Raw genomic sequence first — 27,723 nt, 5'->3', positions numbered from 1 at the left:
AAATAAAGCTCGAATCATGGGCTATTTATATATAAATACTTTCAGTATCTTTACGCTTACGCTCAAAATGCGATAGAACACTGTGTATACACAGGCTCAGTGGGCTAAAAATAGAGAGTTGAAAACATAGCGGCCACTCTCGCCAATGCACGATTTTTGCATCAAAATTTTTCACTCATTTTCGTTCGTATGACTTTGAAACTCCAGGAAACGATTGAGAAGAAAGGGTTATCATGAAGTATTGAGGTATTTGCTGATAATTTGACAAATTAAACGAGAAAAAATGCTTCGAAAATTCCCACACGCTTACACACTTAGCACTTTCAGAAGCCATAGCATGTTCGTACTTAGTCTGTCAGACATGTGACTCGGATCATACGAATTTCCAAAACGCCACTTGATACATTTATTGTATTCCAAAAATGATCACACACATATCAGTATTCATGATGTGGTTTTCACGATGTACACATTAAATGTTAATGAATTGGACGCAGTTCTTTTTCAAGTACAAGATTACAATCGTGCACCAGGAAAAGATGATATACGAGCACAGGGACTGTGATAGGAGTGACAAGGACGGTAGCAGATCCAAAGTTCAGACTAGAAAGCATTTGCAAGCAAAAGCGAAGTTCCAGAGACCAGAGCAGCGGAAGAAACAAGAGAATGTGTGACAAAGATAGGTGCAGAATGAAAGAGTGCTTTGGATTTTAATATTCCAGCATGTACCTATAGTTAGGGCTGATAGCAGTAAACACCATAATACTTGTAACTAAAAGCAAGGCAGTCCGGGGAATTACAGTACACAGATTACAAATGCCTACATGTACGGTAAAAACGCAACAGATACATACGGGGGCGACAACGCACGGAAATGTATATCAGGCGACATTCTCGCGAGCCAGAGCAATAATTTTCGCTCCACTGACCTACGCAGAAATCAATCGCTTGATGGGTAGGGCTGAGGTGCGTGGTTTACGACAATGATCAGACAGAAAAATCGGACCTAGGCCGTTGAAATTGAAAACTGAGGCCACATGCATTTTCATTTGATTAAAAGCACAGACTAAAACAATTTTCATTGCTATGTCGCTGTTTTCACAAGATACTGACCATTTGATCTTGGAAAGTTGAGTTGCTTTTACGTGCAGCCAACGCATGCCGGTGCGGTGACAGACAGTTCACTATCAATGCCTAGCTCTGCATGGCAGGGCTGTGTGTTTATACCGGCGTTAAACGGCCTCCCACCGCAGCCCCGCAGACTGATATAGGAAAAACCGCTGGTGGCTACTGGAATTATCCTGGATCCAAATTTCTCATCAGTTCTTGTATGTCTTACACAGAAAAGTTGCAAAAATTGGTCCACAATGAAAAATTAACCTCAGCTTTAGGATCAAATTTTCGTACAAATTGATACCAAATACGACAAAATTATGTTCACAGCCTTCGAAACTGTCTCACAACATATCCTAGGTTGGTGTAGGTCATTTAAGGTCAGAAACTGAGAAAATTACCTAAAATATACAAATTTGGGGGTTTCCCAACACTTTGAACAGAAAATTTATCTAATGACATCCCTCAGGACTTTATACCAAATAACAAAGCTATCAAACAAGTAATTTTAAGAACAACTTTTTCTTGACCAAAAATGACAATATTGTCTTAAAAATACAAATTTGTATATTTCAGGACAGTTTCCACATATCTAACTATTGTCATCTTTGTACGTCTGTGTACCAAATATAAAAGCTGTCTGTCCATGGGTTTTAAAAAGAAAATACTGTTTAAGAATTTTTGACCAAAAATGACAAAATTGCTCCAAAATAGTGATTTTCCCAATTTTGTCATAATTTCAACAAATTAGAAGTGTACATCCCCGCAAAGATCCAACCCAAATTGGAGCGCGATTGGGATGGCAGTTTCAGAGAAGAATTTTTACTGAAAATGAGAAAAATCACCAAAAAATTCAGCAAAAATACAAAATTAAGGATATCTTCACAATATTCATAAAACTGTATAAGGTTCACCTAAGGTACTTGCACACAAATTTTCAAAGCAATCAAAACAGCAGTTCTTTATTACTTCTTGACCATTTTCACATTTTGTAAGCTCATATGCATAATTTTGGCAATGCAGACTTCATCTGAACAAAATCCCATCTATAGCCCAGGATGCATCCAAAAACCAAATACCAAGCTGAAATATGCAGCGGTTTGCGTGTTTTTGATGTTAACGGACATACTGTACATACGTACATACTAACGGACATACTGTACGTACGTACATACTTACATACATACATACATACATACATACATACATACACACATACATACAGACACCATCAACTTCAGCTTATACGATAAACTCACATTGGTAAAACTCACATTGGTATAACCAATGTGAGTTAAAAATTAAATACTGTTTTTGCCTTATACGGTACTTGAGGGGTAAGCTTATTTATAAGTCTCATAGATTAAGATGCACTTGACCTACAGTGTCCAAACTTTTTTTCATTGAACATGTATTTGAGATAGGTGTACACTCCAAATACTATGTATAAGTGGTGAGTGTAACAAAGCAAATGTTTTTTAGTCAATGGTCCAAATTTACTTTCTAATTGATAGACAATAGATACATGTGTAATAAATGCCTACAATCCAGTTTAAGTGATTTGGTTTAGATTAGCCATTATCCATTATATTACAATAGTTTGTGGCTAAATTTTCTCCCCTTCTGCATTATATAAGTTCACCGTTTCCTGTTTTAGATATTGTTGATCCTATTGAGTCCCATCTCTTATTCTTAATTCACTTTCACACATATCAAGGCTGTTGATACTAATTCCAAGCTTGAACTTATGCTGGAGCAGTAACCAACTAGTTCAAATAACTTTCTTTATGTCCAAACAACTTGACCTTTTGAAAAACTTCACATTTATGGTAAATAATAAACACTAAGGAGGCACAAAGGACGTAGATCAGCTCCCTGGGCCCCATGTTTTTATTTTGCTTGTTCTGTGTATCATCTGCAGTTTCTGGTTTGAATCCCTGAACCATGGAGAAATTCCTAATGTTTAGCTCATAAATATACCCTATATGATTATAATCTGCATTGTTATTGTTTAAATTTTGTATTCAGGTCAAGACTAGAATACATTTATGAACAATAACAATGGTCTTTTCACATATCGGCAAGCAGGACACCTGGGCATTGGTCATGATGATCGGATTATGGTAAAATTCTGTAGCTGATACTTTGAAACAGAGTAGTGAAAAATTAGTCAAAAGTTACTGATAATGTCCCTTTAAAATACACTAATGAGAATCGCCGAGTAACCTTCCTCTATTTTACTCAGACATTAGTATAGTGTTTTTGACACAATGCAAAGAAGTGATGGCGAGATGAAAGTTTTAAATTTCCCGTTTTGAAGATTTGCAGTCCTCATAACAAAATTACTGGCTGCAATCAGATTACAGCGAAAACGGGGATTAGCAATAAGCATGCAAATTTTGCCGAATTTGTAGTTTGCTCCTAACAACGCTCGCGTTCGCCATAAGGATCTGAAGTACAAAATGAAAATAGCATCAATGACATTTTGCTCACATTTGGTTACATGTGGCAGGCCAGGATGAGTGTATACACGATATTTAACAAGCTTCAATGTAAGTTAGCTTGTGATATTCATAGTCAAGTGCATTTGAACAATTTTGATACACCATCCATTGAAGTATGAAATTGTTGGCAACTTGCAGATGTTGATCACATACGCTTACACAATACCATGCAGTGTTCTCCCCAGGATTGTTTTACAAGAGGGCGAAGATGTGGTGCGAAGCACCACAAGCGACCGCATAAGCGGTTGCGGGGGGAGGTCAGGAGGGGGGTGTCCCCCTCCCGCTGTTGGAGCTTTTCAAAACAAAGATTAAAATGGTGTTATTTGGTGGCACTTGGGAAGTATTTTTTTTCAGATTTTTTTCGTATTAAAACTCAAAAGAAAAGAAATCTGAGACAGTGTTCCGTAACTTTTATTCCAAGTTCACTGATTTCAATGAAGATTACATTTTTTGAAAACGAAAACATAGTGATAGACATACATTTATTCATCGATGTCAAAATTATCACCATAACACTCACGTGTTCTCAGCCTGATACATGTCCGGCAAAGCGAAGGAATACACAAGCGAAATTCTAACCTCCTATAAAACTTCAGAGTACTCTGCTGTCCTTGGTTACCCTCAAGCTCCTTGGCATGTTTACACAGCTAAGTCGGTTACCTAACGCAAGGTCCCTATGGAGGGACCGTGGCTAACGTTACAGCCTGAGCCATGCAAATATGGCTGCCATCGATGAGTTGCACATGGGCTTATGACCTGGGATGACATCACAAACTCGCGAGATTTGCAAGATCGATTAGAATTACGTTTGCAGCCTGCAGGATCAACGCTCACGCTTGCATTTTGCTTGTAAATCACTGTCAACTTTTTTTCCCCCGTATATTTTATTTTTTTATTTTTCAAAAAAATAAATCTTTTTCATTTCTGGCAAGGGGGCGCTCGGAATTTACAAGAGGGCGCCACGCCCCTGTTACCTTATTCAGGGAGAACACTGCCATGCAACCTGGTACATCATAACTGGTGATAAAATCAGCCATACCAAACTAAACGTGTCCCTTATAATATTGTTATGCATAAAATTAATGTAGACAATATTTGGTCTCTCCATGGTCTATACGGTAGTTGCACAATCAAAGACTAAGGTAATAGTTAATAATGGGCATTCCTCACCTTCCACTGTTAATGAAGCTACATAATAATGGTATGTCCCAAACTGCCACCAAGTTAAACAAGCATTGCAGTGACATAGACAAATGGGGAAATTTCCAAACACAAACATATAGCAAGAAGCCTGAAGCATCAGATATGTACATCTGTTTTAAAGCTATTCTAACCAACTTTCAAAGCATCAAACCAGGGATTTGTATAGAAGCCATTACTTGACATACACAGACAAGCAATTCGATAAATATACAATATGACAATGGAAAAAATACCGCAATTATACGGTGTCGCTCAAATTTGATCAGAATTGGTACATACCAGTATGGGTTAACAAAAATCAACAATAAATGTTGTTTCTATCTGTTCAGCGCAGGAAAATTCTACGTTGATGTTATGACAATGATTTCTGCACAGTACAACCAGAAAAACAACAAGAAATATTTAAACCAGAAAAACAAGAATGACAAAAGTAATTAAGGTCTGAAATTTTAGATACTGGAGGTCAACTTTAGCAACATGCATAGCTGAAAGGCAGCTAGCCCCTCTTAGTTTGACCATAGACGGTCTTCCTCCCCTCTACTGACGGTCTTCCTCCCCTCTACTGTCTATGGTTTGGGCAGTTCTGTTAATATGTAACAGTTCATAAACAACTCCCCTCTACTGACGGTCTTCCTCCCCTCTACTGTCTATGGTTTGGGCAGTTCTGTTAATATGTAACAGTTCATAAACAATGACAGGAAATGACTCAAGATACGTGGAGTTTGCCTGTTTCTTACTGGCATGTAACTCCTGCACACATGCAGAATTTCCCTTTTTCTTACCTCATTTGCACATTTTTGACACTGATATGTTCATTTGAACAAATTCCTATCTCAACCCCTACATCTACCTGTACACCAAATACTGAGATGGTAGCTTTGGCGGTATGGGAGCCTTTGTGTGTGACGGACATACATCCGCACATACCCACAAATATACAGACATACAGTCATCATATAAGCTCTTTTACCGGTATATATAAAACCAAATATGAGCTAAAAAACCAAAATCCTTTCAAATCAAAGTTGGAACATTTTTTTCACACAAAATTATCATATTTACATCCACAGTTGTAAAGTTTGTAACTAATAACCTGACCTTGTTGGATTAAGCAGCAAAGTTTACAGACTATACAGATGACACTATCATGAATATACTTATACCGGTATTGTCCTGCATCTTGAAAATGAAAGACTGGTTGTATACAACATCTGTACACCATAACTTCTTTTAGATTCACTCATAGCGACTTCCATGCAACACTTTTTGTACAATGTGGTGTGTTAGCTGCCTTGCCAAGATAATCTGATTATTCTGTTTATTCACCAAGTATTCACTTTTGTTGCTCAGTAGCATTTTAGTAACCGTAACTTCATTTGAACAAATACTAATTTACAGTTGAGCATGTACATGTATCTACAACAAATACACAGGTAAAATGTGCAGCAATTCTCAATCTTTTGCAATTAGACCAGGGACTTCAAGCATATCATATTTGGCATTTAAAAAAAAAATAAAACATGCAAAACATGGTACCCCAAAACTTCTTTTAAATACAACATATAGAAAGCTCCATGCTAATTTTTTTGTAAAACAGTGTGTCAGCTTCACTGCAAACTTCTGTCTTCCAATTCGCTCATATCAAAATTTTGATATATGGTAATCAAATGATCCTTAGAACTTAAAATCCAAATATGATACCCGGTATCTGACATGTGACTCTCGAAAACAAGACTTTTGACAAAAAGTCAGTAAAAAATTCAAAAATACATATATACGAATTTTATGCTTCTCAATCAAATTATCGCATACATTGTTCCTCCTATCATACTACCAAATGATAAAGTAATCATTCTCCTATCAATATAAATTGCAGATTATGAAAAATCATGTTTTTTTTCTTATTCTTTTATCAACGCCTACAAGTTCCATCGGATTATAGATAACCATCTAAGCATTCCAAAGCTGGCCACATTTAATATGGAAATTATTCAGTTATGAGCTCCACAAACTTGGTCTACAGAAAGACTGGTGAACGGATGGACATACAGAAAGACTAACATACACAGCTGGCTGTGATGACATTGGCTTCTTAGAGTGTTTTGGCCCATGGACAGTGATAAAGATATAACAAACAGCTGGATGTAATGATAAAATAGTTATATATACAGGCACTCAGGGTGAATATTATACATCAATTTGATTAGTTTCTTGTCCTCTTTCTACTTAGTATCTGACAATGTTTAAGACAATCAACATGTAAGACAGTTATGTGATGGCAAATACAGGCAAGCAGCTATGGTAACCTTTTCTTGATTTTCATAAACAACAGATAACCTTGACTGAAATGCTTAACAGCATGCAACCAATGTTTACATTTTGAGTCATACACCAGATATACAGAGAGATTTCAACATACAACCATGAACTCAAAAACCCTACAGGGAAAAGCAAAAATTGCTATCTTCCAGTGCAACAGGTGCATCCACTTTTGGAATAACTTATAAAACCAACGTCACAAGGGTGATGGCACTGAGATCAACTTAAGAATTTTAACTGTGGTGAACTTGACTATTCCTTTCAAATCCTGACCTGACTTGGAATCTTCAACTGAGATGCAGTGCATTGTAAAATGTAAGCACAAAGACATCGGGGTGGACCATTTGATATCCGGGGGAGGGGGGGTCTGAAGATTGATGAGGTAGCATTATTTTCTATCTGATCCACTGTACAGTATTTTTTCCACTCTTCCACCTTTTCTTTTAGTCAAGCCTTTACTGGCAGATTGGTTTTTCACTGACATTTGCTTGGAATATTTTTTTTTCTGAAAATCTTCCAGATCCCCAATCAGGATATCAAATGGTCCACCCTTTGATATCAACAATGTTTATATAAAGAGATACAATGACAGGAAGTGTATGAGCTATTTACAACCCTGACACTCTCGAACATTGAAAAAAGTTTGGAATATTTGTTGGAAAACAAACCTGCTACATTACCTTCAGCTGTGCTTGCTAATGATTCTTTTACCAATTTAACACCAAATACAGTTTACCATATGAAATGCTCACAAAATCACCACATTATGTATTCTTAGTTCTTGTAGGTATAAAATCGCCAAAAATCAGAAAATCTTTTCACAAATATTAATTTTGTTCACATCAAACAACCTGAAAAAGTTATGGAATCAATACTGTGGACTATTTCTGTAAGTTTTTTCCATCAAAAAATTAGGAAGCTTCATAAAAATAGGAAATTGAAGATGTTTCTCTGAAAATTGAAAACAAGCGACCTGGCAGCTGATAGAGCTCCTTTGTCTTATGTAGAGAATAACTTTTTGCGACACGTGTTGATGAAGGAGGAAATCTTTGACAGCACACTTCAGGTCAGAAGACCAAAATGGCAAATATAGCTGCAAAAATATGTAATTCAAGAAGATATAATTTGAACATATTAAATTAAGATTATACATAGGAAAATTTCTACTTGATATCAAAGGAAATTTTAAAAAGATTTTGTGAAACAAATTTTTTGACCAAAATGGTAAAAATTGCCCCCAAAATACAAAATTGCAAATTTCATCCTGATTTCAATATATCATATTCAGATAAACCCTACGAACCTGTATACCAAACATCAAAGATATCAAATGAGCGGTTTTTGAGAAATATATTTTTTGAGAAAAAATGACAAAAATTGCCCCAAAAATACAAAATTGCAAATTTCATAAGACTTCCGTCTTAACAAGGCCAGATATCCCGACCAGCACATTTGGAGTGTACCAGACCATAAACTAGACTTTACATGCTTTCAGCAGCATCCACATCTGCTGATTCCAAAATGCTTCGCCTGCGGCCAACGAGGTCACCTAAAATCTGAATGTCACACCAATGCTGCCCCACGCAACCCATACTACTGGGACAACTCCATGCCGCACCTACAGCTACTAAACAACATTGCACCAACAACAAGCACCCAGGTATGTCAACAATTCAACCAAGGGAACTGCAAAAGTCCATGTGCACATGGTCGCATTCACACATGTTCCGTTTGCTCTGCCACCGACCATGGTGCATCATCCCACTAAAAATCTGGTTCAAAACAACAGCAAGACCAGCCCTTTCCGCCACAGCCCTTTCGAGGGCATAACATGCAAGCCAGGGCTGACCGTATCACTCCAACCAACAACCCCACTGCAGCTTCATAGATTTGCAGCAGAACTACACCACCACCCCGACAAGGAATTTGTTTCATCTGTCTTGCAAAGCATCAGCCATGGCGCAAACCTGGGATTCAAAGGTCACCATCACCCCCGTTTCACACCAAATGCACGGTCGGCACTCAGCAACCCAGACATCGTCACCAAAGCAATCCTAAAAGAAGTCTCGCTTGGCCACACAGTCGGACCTTTCACCAGCCCCCCACTTCCAGACTTTGTCATCAACTCCCTCGGCCTTCGACCAAAAAAGTCTGGGGGCCATCGTATTATTATGGACCTATCCTGACCAAACACAGACAGTGTCAACGCCCACATCTGTAAAGAAGACTATACGCTCTCCTACGCCAGGGTCGACGATGCTGTTCCAATAATAAAGAAGTATGGCAAAGGAACCTTAATGACAAAGGTTGACATCAGGTATGCCTTTCGACTCTGTCCTGTCCGAAAAGAAGACTGGCACCTGCTTGGTTTCAAATGGTTGGATCACTACTTCTTTGACCGTGTTCTGCCCTTCGGTCTTAGATCGGCACCGTTCCTGTTCAATCAGATAGCAGATGCCATTCACTGGATCATCAGCCGGAGAGCTGATACTGAAGACCTACTTCACTATCTTAATGACTACTTCGGCGCAGGACCTCCACGCACCGATAAATGCCAGCAACTCTTAAACACAATGGTATCAGTCTGTCACGACCTTGGCGTCCCAACCGCCCCGGAGAAGATCGAAGGCCCATCACCGATCATCATTTTCCTGAGCATCAAACTCGACACAATCAAAATGGTCATGCGACTCCCAAACGACAAGCTCACCGATCTGATGCAAGCCTTGCCAACATGGATACAGCAACAAAGCTGCACGAAACGCCAACTTCTGTCTTTAATAGGAACTCTCTCCTTTGCATGCAAATGTATTCCGGCTGGCAGAATCTTCCTACGCTGTATGATTGATCTCAGCACAACCGTCAAACGCACCAATGACATCATCACCCTGTCAGATGACTTCCGCCTCGACGTCCAATGGTGGCTGGATTTTCTTCCCACTTGGAACGGCTCAGCATCCTTCCTTGATACTGAGTGGTCTGCATCCTCTGACCTCGAACTGTTCACAGATGCCGCTGGGTCAATCGGCCGTGGTGCATACTACAAAGGTCATTGGTTCCATCTCACCTGGCCTGACGACTTCAACGCTTCAATCGAATGGCAAGAGATGTACCCAATCATGCTGGCCTGTTCAATTTGGGAGCAATTGTGGCATGGACGGAGAATTCTCTTCCATTGCGATAATACGTCAGTGGTCAGCATCTGGAAAAAAGGCTCGTTGCGCTGTCCACGAATAATGCGTTTGGTCAGAGCTATCTTCTTCGCAGCCGCCCAAGGGAACTTTCATGTCATGCTTGCTCACATAAGAGGCACAGATAACACAATAGCTGATTCACTTTCTCGTTTGCAGATCACGAAATTCAGGCAGCTTGCACCAATGGCAGACCAAGACCCATTCAGCGTTCCAAGTCACCTCCAACCGGAAATTCTGCTGTCCTCCAACTAGAGTCACATGCCAAGGCCTTTATACACAACAGCATTGCAGGCTCCACAAGGAAAACATATCAGGTTGGTCAGTCAAACTATATTGCATTCTGTCACACACACGGTCTAACGCCCACCCCAGTGACACTGCAGTCGGCAACACTCTTCATCACCAACCTAGCACGTAATGGTCTCAAGTTTACCACAATCAGGGTCTACCTCGCAGCCATAATTCGCCTGCACACCGAAATGGGCTTCGAAGATGACGTCAGCAATCACATACAGTTACAACGTACAATGCAAGGCATACACCGGAGCTTAGGAGACCAAAAACGCACCAGACTGCCCATTACCATCGACATACTTGTGAGACTAAAGGAAGCCTTACGGGCACACACATCTCTATGTGACTATGACAAGCTAATGCTATGGTCAGCCTTCACCATGGCTTTCTTCGGCTTCCTCCGCGTCAGTGAATTCACAGCACCAGGGAGCCACGACTTCGACAAAACATGCACACTTCTGGGTCGCGATGTGACAATATCTGAAGACCTAGAAATTTCACTTAAGGCATCGAAGACCGACCCATATCGGCGGGGACAGCACATCAGGATTGCACCCACAAACACAGGAATTTGTGCCGTGCGGACTTATACTAAATATAGACGATTTCATGCCGCTGTAGCGGAGACGCCAGTATTCCAATTTAACAATGGAGCGTGGCTCACACGACACGCACTGACTATCCATCTTCGTGACCTGCTAAGCAGAGCTGGGATAGACAACGCTCATCAATTTGCCACCCACAGCTTCAGGAGTGGTGCCGCTACCACAGCAGCGGATGCTAATCTACCAGCATGGCTCATCAAGACACTAGGAAGATGGAGAAGCAATGCCTACCAGGTTTACATCTCAACGCCAACTGCAACCCTTCGAGCTGTTCCTTCAATATTGGTCGCTTCGCATGAACAAGGACTTTGATAATGATGTACCCTTCGATCGCAGTGCCTTATTGACGCTCATTTGTTCCCCATTTGCCCTGCACTGTTCGCGTGCTGCACTACGTTAGAGTTACTTTGACACTTGCGTTGTTTGGCTACTCTTCCACTTTTCAGTTACCTCAAATGGCACAGTTTTTTCCCTTCGTGAACATTACATTCACATATGACTAATATTTGCTGCTCGGAGTAGGACCGTAGTCAGGGACGTGAAGTCAGGGCGTGAACATTGAACTCGGGAACACTTCTTACGTGCATTATGGATATCGGAACATTTGTATCATAAAGTTTGCTTGCTTTGACTACCTGCATTCAACGCAGTCCATGCTGCTTATTTCCTCCATTACTTTTAACAACTCGTCACTATCTTCGCTTATGGGTCCACGCATAGCATGCCCAGACCGCCTGTTGCTACGCCAATTTGGGGGTTGCCATCACAGAGCCTGCTGGGTCTGTCATGGTACCACGCGGTCTGTCACGTGACTTGAGCCAGTGAACTTCAGGCCCTCCTCATGTGCCAGGCTGCTAGCGACGCCAGACAAACCCACTGTGTTGGCAGGCTTCACTCCGACACCACGTCACCCCTCTTCGACATCCATGGCCAGATGTCGGGATTTTTTCATTTTAGACATTTTTACATTTTAGTAGTGCATGTTTGTTAGGTCGGAACTAACGTGACCAAAAAAGCCAAACTTGCAAACCTATCGTGTATCGTGCAGACCCAACATATCCGCACCTATCGTTTCTAAAATGTCTAACGTGTATGTCAGGTCGGAACTGACGTGCCTAAAATGCCAAACGTGCAAACCTATCGTGTATCCTGCAGACCTAACGTTAAAGAAGCTATGTCTAACATGTATAGCATTTTAGGGCGTACAAATAAGTCCTATTCTATCATGACAATCGTGCAAACCTATCGTGTATCGTGCACGCCCAACATGTATGCACCTATCGTGTCTAAAGTGTCTAACGTGTATATCATGACTGTACGATTGACATATGGTACCATTCGACTTATCTGGACATACACGTTAGACATTTTAGACACATTAGGTGCATACATGTTGGGCGTGCACGATACACGATAGGTTTGCACGATTGGCATGATAGATTTTGACTCGTATCAACCTAAAATGACATACACGTTAGACATTTTAGACACGTTAGCTCCGTAAATCTTAGGTCGGCACCTTATACGATATGTCTCAAGATTCACGTGATGGCCTACAAACACGGTAAGGTCTAACTCTATCATGCCAATCGTGCAAACCTATCTTGTATCGTGCAGACCTAACGTGTACGTACCCAAAGTGTCTAAAATGTCAAACGTGCATGTCATTTTAGGATCTCAACATGGGTCAAAATCTATCATGGCAATCGTGCAAACCTATTGTGTAACGTGCCGACCTAACGTGTACGGACCTAACTTGTCTAAAATGTCTAACGTGTATATCATGACTGTACCATTCAACTTATCTGGAGACCCTAAAATGACATACAAGTTAGACATTGTAGACACGTTAGATCCGTACACGTTAGGTATGCACGATACACGATAGGTTTGCATGATTGCCATGATAGCTCTTGACTCATTTTGAGACCCTCATTGGACATACATGTTTGACATTATAGACACGTTAGCTCTGTCAACGTTAGGTCGGCACGTTATACAATATGTCTCATGATTGCCATGATACAATTCTACTTATCTTAAACCCTAAAATGACGTACAATTTTGACGTCTATAGACACAATGTCTAACGTGTATGTCATTTTAGGTTGTTAACATGAGTCAAAATCTAACATGCCAATCGTGCAAACCTATCATGTATCGTGGACACCTAACGTGTACGGACCTAACGTGTCTAAAATGTCTAACGTGTATGTCATTTTAGGTTCTCCACATGAGTCAAAATCTATCATGCCAATCGTGCAAACCTATCATGTATCGTGCAGACCTAACGTGTACGGACCTAACGTGTCTACAATGTCTAACGTGTATGTCATTTTAGGTTCTCCACGTGAGTCAAAATCTATCATGCCAATCGTGCAAACCTATCGTGTATCGTGCAGCCCCAACGTGTACGGACCTAACGTGTCTAAAATGTCTAACGTGCATGCCATTTTAGGTTCTTCACATGAGTCAAAATCTATCATGCCAATCGTGCAAACCTATCGTGTATCGTGCAGACCTAAAGTGTACGGACCTAACGTGTCTAAAATGTCTAACTTGCATGTCATTTTAGGTTCTCAACATGGGTCAAAATTTACTATGCCAATCGTGCAAACCTATCGTGTATTGTGCAAACCTAACGTGTACGGAGCTAACCTGTCTAAAATGTCTAACGTGTATGTCATTTTAGGTTCTCCACATGACTCCAATTTCTATCATGCCAATCATGCAAACCTATCGTGTATCGTGCAAACCTAACGTGGTCAGCACGTTACACGATAAGTTTGCACTATTGGCATGATAGATTTTGACTCATGGACAACCTAAAATGACATACACGTTAGACATTTTAGACACGTTAGCTCCGTAAATCTTAGGTCGGCACCTTATACGATATGTCTCAAGATTCACGTGATGGCCTACAAACACGGTAAGGTCTAACTCTATCATGCCAATCGTGCAAACCTATCTTGAATCGTGCAGACCTAACGTGTACGGACCTAAGGTGTCTAAAATGTCTAACGTGCATGTCATTTTAGGTTCTCAACATGAGTCAAAATCTATCATGCCAATCGTGCAAACCTATCGTGTATCGTGCAAACCTAACGTGTACGGACCTAACGTGTCTAAAATGTCTAACGTGTATGTCATTTTAGGTTCTCCAGATGACTCCAATTTCTATCATGCCAATCGTGCAAACCTATCGTGTATCGTGCAGCCCCAACGTGTACGGACCTAACGTGTCTAAAATGTCTAACGTGCATGCCATTTTAGGTTCTTCACATGAGTCAAAATCTATCATGCCAATCGTGCAAACCTATCGTGTATCGTGCAGACCTAAAGTGTACGGACCTAACGTGTCTAAAATGTCTAACTTGCATGTCATTTTAGGTTCTCAACATGGGTCAAAATTTACTATGCCAATCGTGCAAACCTATCGTGTATTGTGCAAACCTAACGTGTACGGAGCTAACCCGTCTAAAATGTCTAACGTGTATGTCATTTTAGGTTCTCCAGATGACTCCAATTTCTATCATGCCAATCGTGCAAACCTATCGTGTATCGTGCAAACCTAACGTGTACGGACCTAACGTGTCTAAAATGTCTAACGTGTATGTCATTTTAGGTTCTCCACATGACTCCAATTTCTATCATCAGGTTTTCAACATCGGTCAAAATCTACTATGCCAATCATGCTAACCTACCGTGTATCGTGCAAACCTAACGTGTACGGACCTAACGTGTCTAAAATGTCTAACGTGCAGACTTTTACAGTGTTTGGTCATGCATGTTTGTCCTACATGTTTGGGTTCTATAATGTACAATGGCATACAATAGCCCATAGCACGATAGCTTCAACAATGTGAAACGTGCATTTTTACCAACTACTGGCCATAGCTCCTCTTCGATGCCACTCAAATCTGCGATTGCCACCGCAGGGGAGGTGCACTACGACATTTGTGTGGAGTCCATCCCCAGATTTCTGCAACGCCACTCTCGTGTCACTGAGTCTTCTTTCAGTAATATATATATATATATATATATATATATATATATATATATATATATATATATATATATATATATATATATATATATATATATATATATATATATATATATATATATATATATATATATATATATATAATAAATATATATACCAAAACTTGTTTGTATCTTCTCAGAGGGGTAAGGTGCTCGATGCAGGGATGCAGAGCAATATTACAATAAATATGAGATCAAGTATGTTTGGTCCCTATTACTCGTGTTTCATGCATACACGTGATTGTCAGATAGGTAGATTTTCCTGTAAAATCTACCTATCTGAGGATCACGTGTATACGTGAAACTCGAGTAATAGGTACAAAACATACTAATACTTGATGTGTTCTCATATATATATATATATATATATATATATATATATATATATATATATATATATATATATATATATATATAATATATATATATACATATATATATATATATATATATATATATATATATATATATATATATATATATATATATATATATATATACACATATACACACATATGTCTGCGTGTATGTGTGTGAAAGGATCATACATCAATTTTTATTATTATTATCATCATTATTTTTATTATTTGAATATGAGAGAGAGAGAGAGAGAGAGAGAGAGAGAGAGAGAGAGAGAGAGAGAAATCCATGTAAGGGGGTACTCGGAATTCTGAATACTCAAGGCTATACGGTATACCTCTCATCTCACCCCGACTGCAAATAATAATGGTTTGGTTATTTAGTATTGTTAACTTGCAATATATCATCTCCCTGCAAAAACTGAAAAATAGCGCCAATGGCACTTGATCACAACTGGCACATTGTGAAACTACTCTATCTCTGGGTACACCTGTACATGAAATACTGAATGGGTAGGTGCTGCGGGTTTGGAGTTTGTCAGTAAATGCACACAGAAAACAAAGTCCCGAAGTAGCGAATTCCAGCCATTTTCAAACCACACTGTTTGTCAGTGGGGTAAGCAATATTCGCAAAAATCACATTTCCAGGCTAATAGACTATGTTTTACGAAATCACAAGTCCTTATTACAAAATAAAACGATCTTTGTCTTTAAATCAATGCGCCAGTAAACAGGTCCAGCAGCTAGTTATGTCATCAAGTCTGTAATGTTAAGGGTCATAACAAATGTGAGAAATCTAAAACATTAAATATGTTGTTTTTTATCAATTTTATTACCAAAAGCGCATGAAAATCTCTGATACTTTGAATCAGCCATCCTGCATATTTGTAACATTTATCAAAACCTCATTTCTGTTCCACAACTCATTAAATAGTCCACAATGCAGGATTGGTGTACATTCCAAAACTACATATATGAAAGACCCCTAAAATCAATTAGTTAAGGGGGGTTAGAAATTTCCCAAAACTATCTAACCGCTGCTCCGTTTGGCTCCATTTTTCAGAATCGGAACCTTGGAATTAGTCTGAATATCTCTACCAAATATCAATGCAGTCTGTTCAGCGGTTTTTGACTTTTTGTCGTTTACGGAAAATGGACACTGTCCACCACCGGTTGAAGCTAACCCTATATCACAACTTCCAGATGTGATAATGACCTATGGTCATTATGTTAAAAAATACCGCCAATGGCGCTTGGATATAATGACCGCCTAGTATTATCGGCATTTATCAACAACCACACTCACTGTGAATTAGACAGACCACGAAGTCAATGAGCAACATATAGCTGAAAGACTATTTTTCACATTGCGATTTTAAGCTCATTTTTATGAGAAAAGAGACGTATATGTATATGGAGAAAAAGCAGATGACATATTTGTAAATTGTTTGTTAAGTGACAATCATATATGCATCTCTTGAAATTTTGTGGTTATAAGGTATAACAGTAGTGTAAGAATAATGAGGTATGAATAAGTTAGTAAAGCCAAGTTTACAGTAATTAAGATTACAACATTATACACTAAGCTGGGGAAATCTGATTGAAATAAATGTTGAAAAGTAGCACAGTCATGGTCATCTTTTGTCTAATACCTTGTTTAAGTTCATGAACTTTACATAAATCTTGCTATAGATTTGTTGCTAATGGGCAATAACTGTGTTTCAGATCATTTGAGAGCAATCTATCCATGACAGGTTTAAATTGTAATATACTTCTATTTAAAGGAGAGAAACTTCTCAAATAATTATTTTCCCTGTAATTTGCTGTGAGAACACATGGACAGATGCTCAGGACTCTATGCTGGTGCTACCTTGATAACTAACCTACAACTTGTAACGTCATTGTCTAACCTGTTCACCCCAATTTCCTGTAGACAGGTCCACACTCTCCATTGATAACAATGGGTTTGGGCCATACCATTGTAGTGAAAGACTGTAACATGTGAGGTTGTGGATACTTAATCTCTGGAATGTCAAAGTCTGTATATTGACTCAAGGATGTTTACTTAACAAATGCCTAGGGTCATCTCAAAAGTGAGAATCTAAACTATGAATATGTTTTTTTAATGCTTTGATGCCCAAAGACCATAGAAATCTCTTATACTTCGAATCAGCCATCCTGCATATTTCTAACATTCATCAAAACCTCATTTCTGCAACAACTCATAAAACAGTCCACAATGCAGGATTGGTGTACATTCCAAAACTACATATATGAAAGACCCCTAAAATCAATTAGATAAAAAGGGGGGTTAGAAATTTCCCAAAACTATCTAACCGGCGCTCCGTTTGGCTCCATTTTTCGGAATTGGAACCTTGGAACCAGTCTATGTATCGGTATCAAATATCAATGCAGTCTGTTCAGCAGTTTTTGACTTTTTGTCGTTTACGGAAATGGACGACATCAAAGACTGGTTGAAACCACCTCTATATCACAACTTCCAGTTGTGATAAAAATCGTAAAGTAAAGTAAGCCTTTATTGAAATCGTATCCCAGTTGGGATCTTGATCATAAAGTACAATAAAGGTTTTGCAGAAACAACAATGAAAGAGTATATATATATATATATATATATATATATATATATATATATATATATATATATATATATATATATATATATATATATATATATATATATATATATATATATAAATATATGAGGTCAACATATTACAGGTTCATAAATAGTTTACTTTGTTTTTTCATTTTTTCTTGTCTGAGTTTAAAACATGTATGTATGTATGTATTTTCCCAATTCACATAGTGATGCTTTATCTGTCCTTGAAAAGAGGCTTATAAGGTCTTGTGTGCCGCTGAAAGTGTTTTTACAAATGTTTAGTTTACTGAAAAATCATGTCTAATGTCTCTGTAGCCTTTGCAATGAAAAAGAAAATGTATCTCATCTTCTACTTGTAATATTGTTTTAGCAAATTGGGCATGCTCTGTCTATAACATCAAGGTTTCTATATCAACCTGTTTCTATATGTAATATGTGTGCACTAATGCGTAACTTGCACAGGGCTGATCTGTGATCTGGGTTTTTTATAACATGAAGGTAGCTTTCGAGAGAGAAATCTTTTTCCAACTCTCTGTATGTGCGAAGTTTATTTTTATGGTGCCCTTGTCTGGTATAATCATGAATCAATTCAAATGCACATTTTTCAAATAGCTGTTTAACTTTTACATTGACATTAGTTTTAAACTGTTTGTCATTTTCTATTTTTACATTCATGGCATCTCCAATATTTACGAGCAGCAACGATTGTTTAATGCCTGACACCCAATTATCTGTACTATGTGCATTGTCCAGTTGACGGCCCAGATCATATGCCTCACGAGTCAGTGTTGTATCTGCTTTCTTACTTATTTTTAACCAATATTTGACCATTTGTATTATGCTTGAAACAATTAGAGGATATCTACCCAGTTCCATTAAACATGCTATGTTGGATGCTTTGTTATTCACTGGTTAGGGAGCCGTCATTATTTATGGCCTGGGGGGGTGGGGGGTCGGAGGAATCTGAGGGGGGTCACTCAAAAAATCGAAAGCTACAAGGGGGGGTTGCTCAAAAGTGGAGAACAAGAAAGGGGGGGCTACTCAATTTTGTTGACATATATTGAAGCATTTAGTGGAGTTACGAATTAATACAACAACAATAGTAAAGATATGTATATTCATACCCGGTATTTGTGTACACACACACGCACACACACATAATATATATATATGAATATATATATATATATATATATATATATATATATATATATATATATATATATATATATATATATATATATATATATATATATATATATATATATATATGTATATATATAAATCATAATACAGGTGGTTTCAAGTAGAAACTAAAATCTCATTACACTATGTGTTTCACGTTATTGTTATCTTCAGACGAGAATGATCAGCTATTCAACATGGCAAGCCTTATGTTAGAGGCTAGTACTGAGTACATTTTTCAGTATTTCCTGATTAAAGATTGATATACTTGCCTGATCATTAATGAGAAACGTCTGCTTTCTATATTCTACATTGTATAGGTTACCGATAGGGGAAAATGTGTAAAGCAAGCTTATTCTGATGCTATAAAGTTTAAAACCAGTTGAATGCCTTGACAACAAACCCATCTTTTATTGCAGGAAAATAATAATAAATATAATAAATGTGAATAAATGTATGTCTGTCGCTATTTTTTCGGTTTCAAAAAATATAGTTGAAATCAGTGAACTGAAATATAAGTTTTGGAATACTGTCTCAGATTTATTTTCCTTTTTATACGAAAAAAATACTCCCCAAGTGCCACCAAATAACACCATTTTAATCTCTATTTTTCAAAAGCTCCAATGGCAGGAGGGGGACACCCCCCTCCTGACCTCCCCCCGCAACCGCTTATGCGGTCTCTTGTGGTGCTTTCGCACCACATTTTCCCCCTCTTGAAAAAAAATCCTACAGAATAAATGCATGTCACCAGAGCACTGGATACAGACCTGTACATCAGCCCCTGCCACAGCAATTGGAACCTCCTTCCAACAAAGACCTATACCACAGGGTTTAATCAGGGTCTGTACAGGGCCTGTCGCAGCAGCAATCCATTTTACTGTATAGATATTTAACTTTCCCAATTTTTTTTGGGGGGGGAGGGGGGGTCACTCAAATTTTCTGTAGCAGAGAGGGGGGGGTTACTCAAACACGTCATGGTTGGCAGGGGGGTTACTCGAAATTTTGGGGTTTCGAAAGCAATTCCTCCGACCCCCCCCCCAGGCCGTAAATAATGACGGCTCCCTTAAGTATGTGCTTGCAGAATTTAATGTGCAACTTTTCAATTGTGTTTGTTAAGTTTGGGAGTATGGTTTTTGCATTTGTGCATATGTCCGCAGTCCATACTTCTGTACAGTATAGCAGAATAGGTTTTATCATGGCATCAAACATCTGTAAATGGACCTTAATTAGAATATTTGATTCTGCAAAGAGTAACTGTCTCAATTTAAAACATGCCTTCATAGCTCTGTTTTTCAAATCAATTTGTGCTCTATTTAGTTTTCCTGTAATATTTAACTTTATGCCAAGGTAAGTATATGTTGACACATTTTCCAACTCATTACCATGTATAGTAAATTTCAATTTGTTGAAAATTTTCCCCGTTTTGTTGAAAACCATGATTTTTTATTTGAGAATGTTTATGCCTAAATGCCATTTTTCACAATAATGCCCTATTGAATTTATAGCATTCTGTAGCCCCGTAGGTGTCTCAGATAGTAGAAGTAAGTCATCGGCATAAAGTAGACATGATAAAGTACTCTGTAATAAAGTTGGTGGGTCATTGGTGACACAATTAAGCGAATCTTTTCTGTCATTAATGTATAGGTTAAAAAGCAGTGGGCTTGAAACATCACCTTGTCTTATTCCTCTCTCCATGGGAAACTGTTCAGTGAGTCCCTCTTTCACCCTAATGCAACCCTTTGAATTTAAATAAATTGACTTTATGGTGTTATAAAATTTCCCTGTGATACCATACTTTATTAATTTGTGTAGAAGCCCCATATGCCAAATTGAATCAAAGGCTTTCTGAAAGTCTATGAAACAGCCAAAAATATATTTCCCCTTACTCAGATACTTTGTAAGTAATTGTTTTAAAACAAATATATGATCACCTGTACTAAACTCTGGCATAAAGCCAATTTGTTCCCTAATTATAAGGTTTTCATTTTTAATATGAGTAATTAGTCTTTGTTTTAGAACTGAAGTAAAAAGTTTACTAATTGTACTTAGCAATGTTATCCATCTGTAATTTCTCAGGTCATTTTTGTCTCTTTTTTTATATATATTGGTACAATAATGCCTGTATTCCATGCATCAGGAAAGTGACCGCTAGCTAAGATTATGTTGAAAAGACTTTTGATTTGTTTAATTAATGCATGTCTACTTGCTTTTATCATTTCATTTGTTATTTTATCCATACCTGGGGCTTTCCTGTTCTTTAGAGTACTGATGGCTTTTTGAATTTCTAATTCAGAGATGGGTTTGTCCAAAGCTGAGATCTGTGTTCCCTGTCCCTGTCAATCTATCATGACATTCTCATCTAATGGCAAATCAACCTTTGTATTAAGTGCCTTAAAATGATTGTACCACCTTTCTTTTTCAATTGGTGTGTGTTCACTGCTATTATTTTGTGAATCTGATTTCAACTCATTAACCCTTTTCCTGCCGAGCGCCCCTGTCCGTTATCCTGCCAAGTCGGTCAAAACCGGCCCCCTTTTCCGTGTCTACAGAAGATAGGCTCTCCTGCACGCTTTCCTGCCAGGCATTTGGCGGGAAAATACCGCATTTTCGGGGTACGATTACCGACCATATACGTGTTAGACTTCAAAAATTTTTGCATGCCCGTATAGAGGGCAACCGCTGATGAGGTTGTGTCCAGAAAATGACGAGGTCACGGGCGTTGTTTGCCCCGGGGGACGTGCACTTTTATGCCCTTTTCTAGCTTACTTTCGCGGAAGTAAAGCTCGTTCGCCGGCACGCACGGCCACACCGGGGAAACGTCACCTCTCTCGTGGGTTAGTAGAAGACCCAGGGGTTAGTGCTATGGGTGCGGCAGCACCCTCAAACCTGTCCTGTTTCCCCTGGGTTGTGTCACTTGGCCACGTACTTTGAACGACTTGGAAGAGTCGCACAGTGCAGTCTGCTTTGACGTAGTGTCAACGACATAGTTCCGCCATTGAAGGAAGGCGTGTACGTAGTTTGGCCAGTTCAGTGAACACTTAGCTCGTTAGTGTTACCGTTTCCTAACAGGTTAGTTGTGCAGTTGTTACTAAGGTGCAGTTTTGTACCAATCTTAGCTCTGGACAGTGCAACTGCTCTATGCACTAACCCCAACGACAGATGGTTGGTACAACGTCTACGTCGCACGAGCACAGCCTCCGTTGGGCTGTGCCCCTCCCACGTGATACAACGCACGTTCATCCATTACTATAGCGTCCTTACGGATCTGCCAAAAACGAAAGTGGGGGTAAAAACAAAACAAACGAAAATATGCGATCATAGATAGTATTTTATTCGGGAATAATTTACATTATGCCGAACAATAAATCTCGGAGTCTGTCTCGACGTCCGAGTGCATGGTTCGTGTTTCAAAATTACAATCGGGGTGGCAGATCCGTGTTTCAAAAATTATAATAGGGGGAATTGTACAAAATAATCCGTCTAAACAAAACAAACGAAAATATGCGATCCATAGATAGTATTTTATTCGGGAATAATTTACATTATGCCGAATAATAAATCTCAGAGTCTGTCTCGACGTCCGAGTGCATGGTCCGTGTTACAAAGATTACAATCGGGGGATTGTACAAAATAATCCGTGTTTCAATTTACAATCAGCGGGATCGTAAAGCACAAACAAACGGCACAACCGTGCTCAAAATGTGATCATGGTCCGTGTTAAGAATACAGTCAAGCCACTGTTAGGCGAAGCTGTCCCCTGTCCGTTATTTACGTCGAGTTCTCTTGCTGATGGGTGTCGTCGGGGCTGTGTGAGTAGAGGTCTGCACGCCAATGCTCCTCTTACCTCGTAGCATCATGCGATGATGAAAAGCCGCAAAACACTCGCCCTCGTGAAGATGAACCCCGCACAGACTACATCCTTTGGACGTCTCAGACAGTCGCCCGCTCGCAGTGGTCTTCCCCTCTCTGCTACATACTTTACAGCATTTCTGCCGCCCCCCCAACCGGCTGACAACGTGCATCGGCTGATTTTGTGGATTTATGTACGAGGAAAGAGAAACGGTGGCCTCGACCTCTCTCACACTGGGCTGCGATCGCCCAAAATAACCGCCAATGAGTTGTTTCCCGACACGCAGATGAAACATCTTATGGGTCAGCTTACTATCAGGGTGTACATGCTTGAAGCATATATATGCATTTACCAGGGCAACATCAATCAGGTAACATGCCAGATATGTCCACCATCTGTGGTTCTTGCGCCCAGTGTGAAAGTACTTGCGCTTCTGGTTGGCTCGGTCGACGCCTCCCATGTACCGGCGATAATTATACAGCGACAGAGGCACTTGTCGCCGCTCGTCTCCCTCCCCCACTGGCACGCACTCCAAGGGTGGATAGACCGTATTCAAGATCAGCACCTGAGCGTTACTATCCTGATAAGCAGTGATGTTAAGACGAGAGTCCGTTCTGGTCGTGGCTTTCATATCCCCAACAGACAGAGGAAGGCGCTTCCTCTTACCCGGCGGAATTAATTGAGGGGGCATGGTGCGACGATTACGGCGGTTAAAACTCCCGACCATGTAGATCCGGTCTCCATCAGCTCTCTAGCAGTAACGACCGTGCTAAACAGGCTATCACAGAATAGGCTGTGATTATATCCACAGAATGGCTGGACCAGCTCCATCGTAATTCTTTTCACCACACCTCGCTCCTGCCGTCTCCCATCAGTCCGATCCCGAAATTTCACACCTAGGTACGGTGCAAAGTTAGCGATGTATGCAGTGGTGGAGTCGCACAGCTGCCATATCTTGAAACCGTCTCGATCAGGCTTATGCGGTAATCTCTGCTTAAATTTAGAACGGCCCTTAAATCGCACCATGCCCTCGTCGATGGAGATCTCTCTACCCATCTTATAATTATTTACGCACCGGTCAACTATGGGCTCCATCCATGGATTGATTTTATACAGGGGATCCTCCTGACACCGACGTCGGCGGCGTGCCTCATCAGGATCACGACGTGGTCTGCCAGATGAAAGTATCGCATAAGCTGCTGAAAGCGACTGCGGGTAATCACAGTAGAAATACCCTGGTTTCTCAGAAAGGGATCGCTAGACCAATAATCCTCCACTGATGATTTACGGTCGACACCCATACAGACTAAGACGCCAATGAACGCCTGCACCTCTCGGTAGTCAGCGTTACGCCAGTATTTATCTATTTTCCTAGCGATATATCGCTGGTGGAATTTGGCGTATTTATTAGTCTCGTCCTTGGCCAATCTGATCAGTGTAGCTGGAATAAACTTAAAAAGTAATCGAGCTCACGGGAGTGGCTGGGCAAGGTGAAAGTCGGTCCTCTCTCATGGTCAAAATCGGTCTCCTCAAATATATTAGCATCGGTAGTCTCCGACATACGCCAGACAGGAGGGGTGTCGTCCTCCGCCAACACAGCAGCAACGTCATCATCGTCGTCAGAGCTTGCCTCACCTACATACTGCCTGTCATAAAAGTCATCGTCCTCTGCCGCATCCTCGTCAACCTCCGAGTCGGACTCAGCGGTGATATCACCGTCGTCTGGGCGTCTGGGCCTGAACTCGCCCGTAGCGGCATCAAGGATCATATCTGGCTCAAAATCAGGTGGGCTATCCTGATAACGAACCCTCCGCACTATCTTTTTCGGCGGAGACATCGCAGCACACGAAACTATGGCAGGAGCGGGCTGGGCAGCCTCTGCTGATGACGAGGACTCAAGCTCTTTCGCACTGGGCACAGGAACCTCTCCTGACGCAGGATGAGGGCTCATAGTAGCAACAGGTGGTGTCTCTCCCGGAGCAGCCGGGGGAGCTCTAGAACCAATGGCATCAGCCGTCTCGTTACTCACTGTCTCACTAGCAGCAGCAGACGTAGTCTGTGCAGGTGAAGTATCTCCCACAAGAGCAGATGTAGTCTCTGCAGGTGAAGTAGTCTCTCCCGGAGCAGCCGGGTGAGAACCACTGGCGACCGGTGACCCGTCATCATCCTCATCGGCAGAACGATCGCTCTTACGTTTACGCTTACCACTGGGTTTTTCAGCCGGAGATAGCTTCGCCTTACTGGAGCGTTTCTTGCCCGACTTCTTAGAACGTTTACAACGATCGCTACCACTACCGCCCGGAGACTCTGCATCTTTGAGCTTCAGTCGTCTGCTCGCCTTCAGAAAACTTTTGCGGTCCGTCAAGCTCATGTCTGGAACAGTGTCGACAAACTAGCAGGTCCCTCCCTTTTAAAGCCACAGGGAAACAAAGCCCTGGACATGATTGGACGCAGGGGTGTTAATATATGCATCCACCTGTTATTATAATGGACCTACGGCAATCAGTCCACCAACCGGCGCTGACATTCCTACCCGTCATGTAAATTGCCTGTCCGCACCATTTGATATGCTAATAATACTCATTTGCGATGCAAATCCCTCGAGCACTTAGCATAACATAGTCAATGTCATTAGCATCTCAACTTGACATTCCGTCCAGCTGGGTACGTGGCATGCGCACCTGCCACCCAAGGACGTTGGCCCAAGCCCATGTTTAGTACGGGTGGGAAACCCGTATCTTTAACCTCATGTCCCTTCTAAGTACGCCTGCGCAGGGCGTATTGTCATCCAAGTCGGTGACAAGCCAACCCGACAGATCGCCCATTAAGCAGTAATGGACTGGCCGTCTCGTTCTTGTACGGCAACGAACAGTGCTTCAGCGGCTTGTTTAGGTCATAACCGTCGCCTGCCGAGCGGCTTACCCAACTAAGGCGGTCAAAGATGAAGGATGCCAAAATTGTCAACGGCTGTCTCGGCCTCGTCCGTTGGGCAAACATGGCTCCTTCAAATAACGTGGCCAGCACGTCTACGTCATCAGCGGTGATGACGACCCGTCATTGACGCCCGAGTGCGTAAAACTCGAATATACCGACAGGTACCTCTACCTGAGTCGGTCATACTACGGTATAAACCAAACACAGGTCTGCCAACTCCCGTTAGACTCGGCCGTTAGCCGAACTTCACAGGGACAACATAGGCGTAACAAGTCGGTGAACAACGGTTCACGCACCTAACCGCAGCCGCCAAGTCGGTGAACAATGGTATCAAATTTTGAGGCCATGTTCGTGAATGGCAAGGCTGAGGCGGTGTGTTTCGTTGCACGGCTTGAACGTCTAGAGCCAAGTGCAGCCGACAACGTCCGACATCTGAGTGGGTAGTCTTTTCGAGAAGGTAACAAGTCGGTTAAAAGCGGTGGTTACCCTTCACAAATGTCGCTCAAGTCCGTTCGGATCAGTTCCATATCAGGGACTAATCAAGCCGAGTCCGTCAAATCCGTCCGCACTTCCCGTCAATCAGGACCAAGTCCGTGATTTTCGTCTCGCACCATTGGCAAAAAATTGCACCGCCAGCTGAGGCGGTCTTAGGCGGTTGCCTTACAGAAAGCCGAGTCCGTCAAATCCGTCCGCACTTCCCGTCAATCAGGACCAAGTCCGTGATTTTCGTCTCGCACCATTGGCAAAAATTGCACCGCCAGCTGAGGCGGTCTTAGGCGGTTGCCTTACAGATTAGCGTTGCCGAGACGGTCAATTTCGGCCGCAATCTATGTAGTGCCTCAGAGCCAAGTTAACCCAAACTCCGTTAGAATACGTCAACGTGCTAACCTGCCAAGTACGCTACTCGTCCCCCAAAAAAAAACCAGTCCCCCACCGGGGTGGGGGACTGGCTGGGTAGCTTCCGCACCTTTCCCTGTCGTTGGACTCTCTGTGAACCCATTTCGAGAGCAAACGCCGTTCCTCGCCCAAAACCTGTCCTCGAACGACCCCTAGCGCGAGCAAGGGTTTGCTACACGTAGTTCCGTCGACTAGGCAGGAAAGGGGGTACCAAAAAGTAGCCCGATTTCCACCGCCTTGGCAGGATAACGGCCGTGGCTGCTCAGATTCTAGCTACACCGAATTTCAAGCGGATTTTCACCGACTTGGCAGGAAAAGGGTTAATCAGCTCCCAGTACTTATTTGGGTTTGATTTCCTCAAGCTGTCTAATTTGTTTAAAATCTGACTTTTAAATTCTCTTCTCTTTGTTTTAACTTGACGTTTATATTGTTTCTTTAAATTGTAGCACGAGCTCCATTGTTCAATATTATATGGGTCTCTGCTCAACTTACCTGTAGTTGATAATTTGTAAACATCATTTTTTAAATTACCAAGATCATTGGTATACCACTTTGGTTTCCTAGAGGTGCTTAACTTCTTGCCCTTTTGTTCCTTT

General features: G+C 40.8%; 1 protein-coding gene across 5 annotated transcripts in view; it reads right to left on the bottom strand.

Annotated features, from left to right (window-relative positions):
- Nucleotides 1-27,723, bottom strand: part of LOC139122144 (high affinity cAMP-specific and IBMX-insensitive 3',5'-cyclic phosphodiesterase 8B-like) — a 455,871-nt gene that overhangs the window by 415,885 nt on the left and 12,263 nt on the right. The gene's annotated exons all lie outside the window — the stretch shown is intronic.

Source organism: Ptychodera flava, chromosome 21 (genome assembly GCF_041260155.1).
Source record: "Ptychodera flava strain L36383 chromosome 21, AS_Pfla_20210202, whole genome shotgun sequence".
NCBI lineage: Eukaryota > Metazoa > Hemichordata > Enteropneusta > Ptychoderidae > Ptychodera > Ptychodera flava.
Note: the sequence above shows the minus strand (reverse complement) of the source record. Positions and strands in the feature narration are given on the sequence as shown.